Source organism: Hemitrygon akajei, chromosome 9 (genome assembly GCF_048418815.1).
Source record: "Hemitrygon akajei chromosome 9, sHemAka1.3, whole genome shotgun sequence".
NCBI lineage: Eukaryota > Metazoa > Chordata > Chondrichthyes > Myliobatiformes > Dasyatidae > Hemitrygon > Hemitrygon akajei.
In genome coordinates this window covers 140,072,023-140,080,744 of record NC_133132.1, presented here as the reverse complement: position 1 = coordinate 140,080,744, position 8,722 = coordinate 140,072,023, and the positions used below count along the sequence as shown (strand labels likewise).

General features: G+C 38.5%; 1 long non-coding RNA gene across 1 annotated transcript; it reads right to left on the bottom strand.

Moving 5' to 3' along the window:
- Window positions 1-369: 369 nt before the first annotated feature.
- LOC140733584 (uncharacterized) lies at window positions 370-3,766 on the bottom strand. Its single transcript, XR_012100319.1, has 3 exons — window positions 3,499-3,766; window positions 2,818-2,981; window positions 370-2,557 (listed from the first exon to the last, which is right to left on the bottom strand). It is a non-coding gene; the product is annotated as an uncharacterized lncRNA (long non-coding RNA).
- Window positions 3,767-8,722: the final 4,956 nt, after the last annotated feature.

Sequence of the window (8,722 nt, the reverse complement as noted above, 5' to 3'; positions counted from 1 at the left end):
TCAACACTGGCACATCATCTCAGGGGTGTGTGCTTAGCCCACTGCTCTACTCTCTACATACACATGACTGGGTGGCTAGGCATAGCTCAGATACCATCTATAAATTTGTTGATAATGCAACCATTGTTGGTAGAATCTCAGATGGGGACGAGAGGGCATACAGGAGTGAGATATGCCAACTAGTGGAGTGGTGTCACAGCAAAAACCTAGCACTCAATGTCAGTAAGACGAAAGAGCTGATTGTGAACTTCAGGAAGGGTAAGACTAAGGAACACATACCGATCCTCATAAAGGGATCAGAAGTGGAAAGAGTGCTAGGTTGTTGCTGTGACACCACTCCACTAGTTGGCATACTTCAAGTTCCTGGGTGTCAAGATCTCTGAGGATCTAACCTGGTCCCAATATATCGATGTAGTTATAAAGAAGGCAAGACAGCGGCTATATTAGGAGTTTGAAGAGATTTGGCATGTCAACAAATACACTCAAAAGCTTCTATAGTTGTACTGTGGAGAGCATTCTGACAAGCTGCATCACTGTCTGGTATGGAGGGGCTACTGCACAGGACCAAAAGAAGCTGCAGAAGATTATAAATCTAGTCAGCTCCATCTTGGGCACTAGCCTACCAAGTACCCCGGACAGCTTTAGGGAGCGGTGTCTCAGAAAGGCAATGTCCATTATTAAGGACCCCAGCACCCAGGGCATGTCCTTTTCTCACTGTTACAATCAGGTAGGAGATACAGAAGCCTGAAAGCACACACTCAGCAATTCAGGAACAGCTTCTTCCCCTCTGCCATCCGATTCCTAAATGGACTTTGTATCTTTGAACACTACCTCACTTTTTTGAAAATACAGTATTTCTGTTCTTGCACGTTTTTAAAAAATCTATTCAATATACATAATTGGTTTACTTGTATATTTATTTTTATTATTTTTATTTTATCTATTTTTTATCTCTCTCTGCTAGATTATGTATTGCATTGCACTGCTGCTGCCAAGTTAACAAATTTCACGTCACATACCGATGATAATAAACCTGATTCTGAATAGTATCTCTCCAGTGTTTTAAGGTAGGTAGTCCATATCACTGACATGTACTGGAAGGTAGGGATCACTGATGCCTGATAGACCATAAGGTTTTTTGCTGGGTTGGAGACGTAGATCTTCAAACACCTTTCTCTTTAGTTACATAAGGTCATGCTGGCATACTTGAAGTGAATTTGAATTTTATTGTAAATTTATTTATTTATTGAGATACAGCGTGAAATAGGCCTTTTTAGCCCTTCTTGCCACGCCGTCCAGCAATCCCCCAATTTAATCCAGGCCTAACCACAAGGTAATTTACAATGAGCAATTAACCAACCAGTTGGTACGTCTTCGAACTGTGGAAGAATAATACTCTAAGGATCCTTGGACTGTGGGAGGAATCCCAAGCAGTCATGGGAGAACATACAAACTCCTTATAGGCAGTGGCAGGAATTGAACCCCGGTCACTGGTCCTGTAAAGCATATGCTAATCGCTACGCTGCTGTGTCATTAATATTTGCTTTTGCCTGTGATGCGGCTCTCAAAATATGGAAATTGAGCCAAGTAAGAACATGACCATTATGGTTAGTGGGTTATGCTTTCTCGATGATGACTTGAAACTCAGCCTCCAAATTTACTCTCAGGACACTGCAGCAAGAGACTGATGTTAGAGTGCTTTTGATTCAGGAGTGGAAACAACATCGGTCCCTCTCCAGTGACGATCTTTCATCACTACACACAGTGACAAACTGTGATGCTGCAGTGTAAATGAATGAGAAATTAACACAGCCTTGCTTAACAACAGGGTGCCCTGGAACCTGTCCTGTAGTAGACTCACTGGTTAGAATCACTGATTGTATGTCAAGACAAAACTGAGACCTTTTGTTCAAGGGGACGTCTGAGTCACTCGACCAAAGCAAAGGGGCGTCCATGTCCATCAGCTGAGAAAGGATGCACCAAAACTCAACAAGCTGCGGGCAGCAGATCAGAGGATCACCATCTGGCAGGTGGCTGCAGACTTTTCAAAACTTTCACAGGAGGCTGGGAGAGATTCCTGTGAAACCACAGGCACTGGAAAGAATGATAGACATTCTCTTTACAGTCTTTAGCTTGGGACACATTAAAGTTTGAAATATAATTCATGCCAGGCACCAACATAGCCTTGAGGGAGGATTGAATTGTTTAGATTTTGCTGCACATTTAGGTTTTTGTTAAAGACCCCAAAACATAATTTAATGAAAAAGTGGGAGTAATACTTCATCTTTTCAATCAAGACTATTTAAAAACATATTGGAATGGGTATTTATGGTTTCTAAAAAAAAATGCAACTACCTGCGTTAAACTGCTTAAATGCCACCAAGTTCATTGAAGTCCCAGATACACTTGACCATATTAGGTACCGAATCTGTCAAGTTGGACTCTGACACTAGAGCTAATCTTGCTGGATTTACTAATGTTTATTTTAGGAATGTTTTCTCAGTTAGACATGGTTCAGCATCTTCATTCCATGAATATCAATGGGGATATTATTGTCCTGCCAAAGAAAGCAAAAAGGGTTACAGGCAACTCAGTTCACTAAACATGATAACAATAAACAGCTATTGGACCAGACAACATCTCAGCTGTAGTCCAGAAGAGTTGTACTTGAGAGCTATTTACATCTCTGCTCCAGTCCAGTTACAACACTGGCATTAACCCAAAAATGTGGAAAACTGCCCAGTTGTGTGTTGTTCACTTAAATCACCTGTAAAGTGATGGAAGGTAAGGTTGACAGTACTTTCCATTGATACTTACCTATAATAACTCCGTCACTGATGTTCAGTTTGGGATTTGTGAGGACCTCTCAGTCCCAGACCTCATCACATCCTTGCCGAACATGGACCGAAGAATTGAATTTCAGAGGTGAGTGAGATCAAGGCAGTATTTGGTGTACTGAGGTATCAAGACGCCTGGAAAACCTAATGTCAGAAGGAAAGTACTCTGGTTATGCAGACAAAGGAAGAAAGCCCAGACTATCACAGCCAACATCTCAGCTGCTTCAGTAATGAACTTCCTTCCATCAGAAAGTCAGAAGAGCAGGTGTACACTGACTGTTGCACAATGACCAATTCCTTTCACAACTTCTCAGCAGATAAAACGAACCATGCCTGCTTGTGACAGGACAACACTCATTCATACAAGGAATGTAACACTGACTCTACAGAATTCCCAGTTTTGTTATGGATCAAGAAAAATATGTTAGTAGATCTGGTGCAAATTTAGCAAACATGACTAACCAATGTAAACTTAAGGTACTTTAGTTTCGCTTTGAATAAATGAGCTTTCTTGGAAGGATTTAATCAGTTTAATACATTACGATATTTTAATTGTTCATAATATTCTAAAATATTTTACTTTCATTTATTTAATAATTAAATATTTTTGATTATTTTCTGTAGATCTAATAGTGTTAGGCAAGGAATTTTTCTTACTCACCATCACCATTCTTTGGTTGGGTTCATGCACCAGATGGAACTTGCCCAAAAAAGCACCAGCTACAGTGTGAGACCATGCCTCTGAGGGTCAGGTTGATCCTTTGGTGACATCGAGCAATCAGCAACAAAAAGGTATGAATTTACAGCACAGGTCAGCAGTAAGAAACGATAACACACCACTGAAAGGAAATATTGACCATCATCTCCAAAGAAAAAGTATGCACATATCCTCTAACACTCCCAGTTTGACAACATTTAATGAATGAAAGCTAGAGTTTGTCAACCTAATGTTGCTAATTGTAGTCCTCAACCCTGACCAAATACATTTTAGAAATAAAATGTTAAAATTGTACTTCTTCCTTAAGCACTGAATAAACCAAAATTCCTATGAATCTCTTCACCTATTTGGATTTTCTAACTAAGGGCACTGTGGATGTTCAAGACAATGAATGACAGATTTTTGGATATGAAGGAAATCAAGGGTTATTGGGTCAACACACTAAGGTAAAAGCTTTGATAATGAATGATCAAGCAGGAAAGAAGGCTCAAGTGCTTATTTCTCTACCTATTTTTGAGCCTTCATGCCGAGAGCAACCTTTCATTCTATCCAGGGTTGCTCAGGGCAATAAGTGTAAACTCCTTTATATGTCAAGAAATCTGAGAAGTGGATACATGGATAGGAAAAGTTTAGAGGGACTCAGACAAATCGGATTAGCTCAGGTAGGCAATTTAATGGGAATGAGGAAGCTGAGCTGAAAGATCTGTTTCCATGCTGCATACCACTCTGACTCTGAGTGAGATCTAAAATTAAAGATTCAAATTAAGGACTAGTAAATTTTTAATCTACTGCTTTGTCAGACAAAAACAACACCTCCTTTCAATAACTTAGGCCATGTGTGATGAATAAATTGCATTGCAAAAACATCATGAGAAACAAGTTATTAAATATAAGGAAGTTCATCATCATACATTTCTAACATTGTACTTAGTTTATATCATGTTGGCAAAAAACTGAAAACGATCTGGTTTGCATATTTTATCATCAAATTTAAACATTATTTACATCAATCTAAATACAATTATCATAAATAAAATAATGTACTTTCAGAGTGATTCTGCCAGATTTTTTGCAACAAATATCCTTCCAAAGATGTTTTTAATTCCCATACATGCTGAAAAGAAAATTCAAATGGTGAGACCAATAAGCATATACATATGGTCTTGTTGCATAAATACATCTGGAAAATGTGCTATCACTTCTACAAAGTAACTCAAAAAGGTAATGACTCAAAAAGTTCCAGATGTACACTTTGCACTTGATTTATTTTGCCAAGAGCTACATTTCAATCAACAAAATGAAATGCTCTGTTTGTGCCAAGATTTACTGCAGACGTCACCATAATGTAGGTTAAGAATGATGGACAAAGACCAAATTAGTGAAGGTTTAAGGAATAAATAAATGCTAATGTATTCAATGTGCAAATGATAATTACAAAGATGATTACCCATAGCACATAAATCAGATTTATTGGATCCATAAAATAAATTTTAATAACTGAGAAAGTGACTGTAAGGAAGTTAGAGTTTGGATTGTTCACACAAAGACAATATCAACAATTTCCTCTCTTATTGGGAATTATCTCTCACAAACATCTTACTGCAACTCAAAAGCTTCTTAATTTCTAAATGTGTAAATATTGGACATAAGATTAGATTCAAATTGGAAGAGTCAGACATAGACAGATTATTTAACTCCCTGCTGTTATGCCTTGAAGAAGCCTTAGCTCAGAACAAACTGAACTTGGTGGTGACTGATGGCTTTAGAACAAACTTTATGACACTGATGTGGAAAGAGAGCTTACCCGTGGCTTATCCAAATTCTACCCTTATGCTGATGGCCTTGCAAATTCCTTCAGGATGGGCTTTAGGTCCCACAGGCTTATGCACATCAGTCTTTGTGTGTCTCAGAAACTAAACAGGGACAGCATTTCCCTAATAACAAATGTTCTATTATTCAATATTATATTTAAATTTTCATTCAATACTTTAATTTTTATATTAGAGAAAAATATAATGTCTGATTGAATGAATTATTTACACACTGTGCTAAACTGGCTTCTCAAATTAAGTCTGTAATTTTATATGAATAAATTGGCTGCAGGATCCAAATTTAATCCCTCAATGTTTCAATGCCAACATCTGTGGTGTAACGTACTTTCCACAAGGTTGCAGTTCCAGTATGTTTGGGGATATGATCTTATCCACTTACTGAATATTAACTTCTATGCAAATTATATGGTAATTGCTAGGATTTCTGCTGTAGGGTAAAATTTGCAATATTATTCACTCTCATGTGACCTTAGGAAGCCATGGGGATGCTTTGAAATATGGAGGAGATTAGAAAGTCAATTTAGAAATCATAAATAAACAATTCTTAAAATAATTTTCAAGGAGCCTAATAGAACTATCTCTCCAGTGGATCTGGGCCTCAGAACACTGTTTTTTTCAGTGACATCTCTGAGAACATTCCAAGACATTTTAAATAATTTATCATGATTGGGTGCCCCGTGAAGGTCATGAGTGGTGAATAATTCTGGATCAGCCCCATCTCTTTTGGATGGTTAAAATAAAAAATGATGGCTCCGTGAGGGGTTCCAGGGATGAGTAGTCTAACTGTACCTGTCCTTCAGGACTCTTGGATCAATTATTCAGCAGCAACCTCCCACGTTCAACATAGATAAATTATTCTAAATGAAAGTGTCACAGGGTTGCTCTGTGATGGTTGCTACTTGTAGATGTTAAGTTTCTCTTCATTATGCAAATTTCTCATTGGCAGAGAACTATTGTCATGAAAGTAAGCTGTCCATTGTGATTACTAAATGCCAAAAAAGAACATGAAACCAGGAACATGTGCCGATGCTGCCATTTGCAAAATCACCACAGATCTTCTTTCTCCTATATTTCAAATATTTTATTTTGTAGTTCTTCAAGCATTATCTATTGCAATAGCTTTCTTTTAAAGGTAATAACAGATTATGATTAAACCTCACCAGGCATTTTGAAGCTTTGTGACAATAACTATGAAAAAGGCAGATTCATGGACTCTTCTTTCACTCAGGTACAAGTAACTTTTGAAAGCTTTTCTAAAGTACTTTGATTCAGGCATCATCCCTGAAGAAGGTGGCAAGTTTGTCATCGAAACGTCGGTTATAATTGATATTTGCACCGGGCTGGAAGCCCAAGAAGAGTTTATTCATTGTATATACTGGGAGAGCACTTCATTTTAACTTAAATTTTTTTGGAACACCTTGAAAATCAGAAATATTGAAAATTATTTTAAAAATCTACAATGAAAAAATAAAAAAGTAAATACATCACTCAAAGACAATATTAAACTGAAAAACATTAAAGTACAATTAATAAAAAAACAAACAGAATGCCATTTCACAATATGAGTAGCAGTCATTGAAGAAATTGGGTCATTACTATATTCATTCCCTACATTGTTTCTCTCCATTCAAATAAGTGGGCTTGATACAGTTCCAGCAGGCAGATTCACCAGTGTGAGTCAGTACTTTCTCAGGGGATCAAGCATCAAAGGCCAGACAGGAAAAAGCAGATTAGAGAATGGGTATCTTCTTCCTAAGATTCCAAGGCCTCTCCACTATCCCACAAGAGTTCAGTTCTGATAAGATAGTGGTGCGCTCTGGGTCCAATCAAAGGTTTAATTGTTCATACTTAAAAGTCTTTTTCATGATTATAAGACACTGCTGGATATTAAGAATGCCAAGTTCTGCAGGTCCACCCCATCAGTGAGTTGCACAGTAGCAATGGAACTGAACTTTCTGCATAATGGCGTTGTGTTGTTGCCTGGACTTGTGACAAACTGTTGTGCTGAGCTGGTGTGTGTTTCAATGAATGGAGTGAGTGATTACCTTGGGTGCTTTTCTTGTGATCGTGAGACCCTATTGGGCATTGGTAATGTAATATACTAGAAGTCTGGTTCACTGGTTCGATGTCAAGACCAACAGCAGAGGAGCTGTGTTGCTTCAGTTGTAGCGTAGACTAGTCCCTCCCGCTGCAGGGTTGCCTGTTGCAGCTGCACAGGAGAAAAGTCGCCAAGGTGGTATGGGAGAAAGCAGAGCCTCTGTAACTGTGCTGGAATCCGTATGTGTTGGGGTCTGGCTCCTCCCTTTGATACTGCTCTCCAGTGTTTGCTCAGTGGAAGAACAAGCTGAACCAGGACAACACCCCATGTTCCACCAACCTACAGGCCATGTTACTCAGGGGCTTGGGCTATGTTATTTTTTGAGTGGCTGTATGCTTTCTGCTATGTGCTGTGTGCTGTGTGCTGTGGGTAATGTATGCTATTGGTAATGTGTTTTGCACCTTGGCCCCAGAGAATGCTGTTTAGTTTGGCTATATTCATGTATGAATGAATGATAATTAATCTTGAACTTGACTTAAATCAGAAATGAGCTATTTCCCCGAGCAAAGAAGGTTCAATCAATGGGATAGGGTGAAGTTAATTGGTAGAAGGAATTGAGTAGAAATTAAGTAAAATGCTTTTATTGAATGGAATTCACAGGCTGAATGGATGGTGAAAAAGTATTAGAAAGTACCTGGATGACCCACAACCTACCAGGCTACAGAGCAGGGGCTGGTCAAAGGGATTGATTTAAGTTTCAGTTTGGGCAATCATAGACTTGTTTCCTATTGTGCCTATAACTGCTTCTCTTCCTCACCCTGCTGTATGACAGCTACTATATGAAGGATACTGAAAAATCACACAAATCTAGAAACCTTCCTGGAAAAACTTCCTACTATTTACCCTGACTCAGTCCCTCACACTTTTGCATACTTCTTAAATGTTGTGTAGGTCTCTGTCTCCACTATCCCTTTATTCTGCATTACAGATTCCAGGCACCCATTCCTCCCATCTTTTTATATTGGTTATCTCCACTCTTTCTTTACAACCCTGCTGAAGGGTTTCAAATCAAAATGTTAACTATCCACTTCCCTCTATAGATGGTTTTTGACCCACTGAGTTCTTTCAGCTCCTTTATGTGTTGCGATTTATTTAGTTGTATCGAGTTCTGATATTCTTTGCTCAGCAAATGAAATATCCCGTACACTTTCTCAACCAGCTTATCTACCTATGCTGCTACCTTCAGTGATCCTTGGACATGTACACCAGCATGTCTCTGCCCCTTAATAATGCCCGT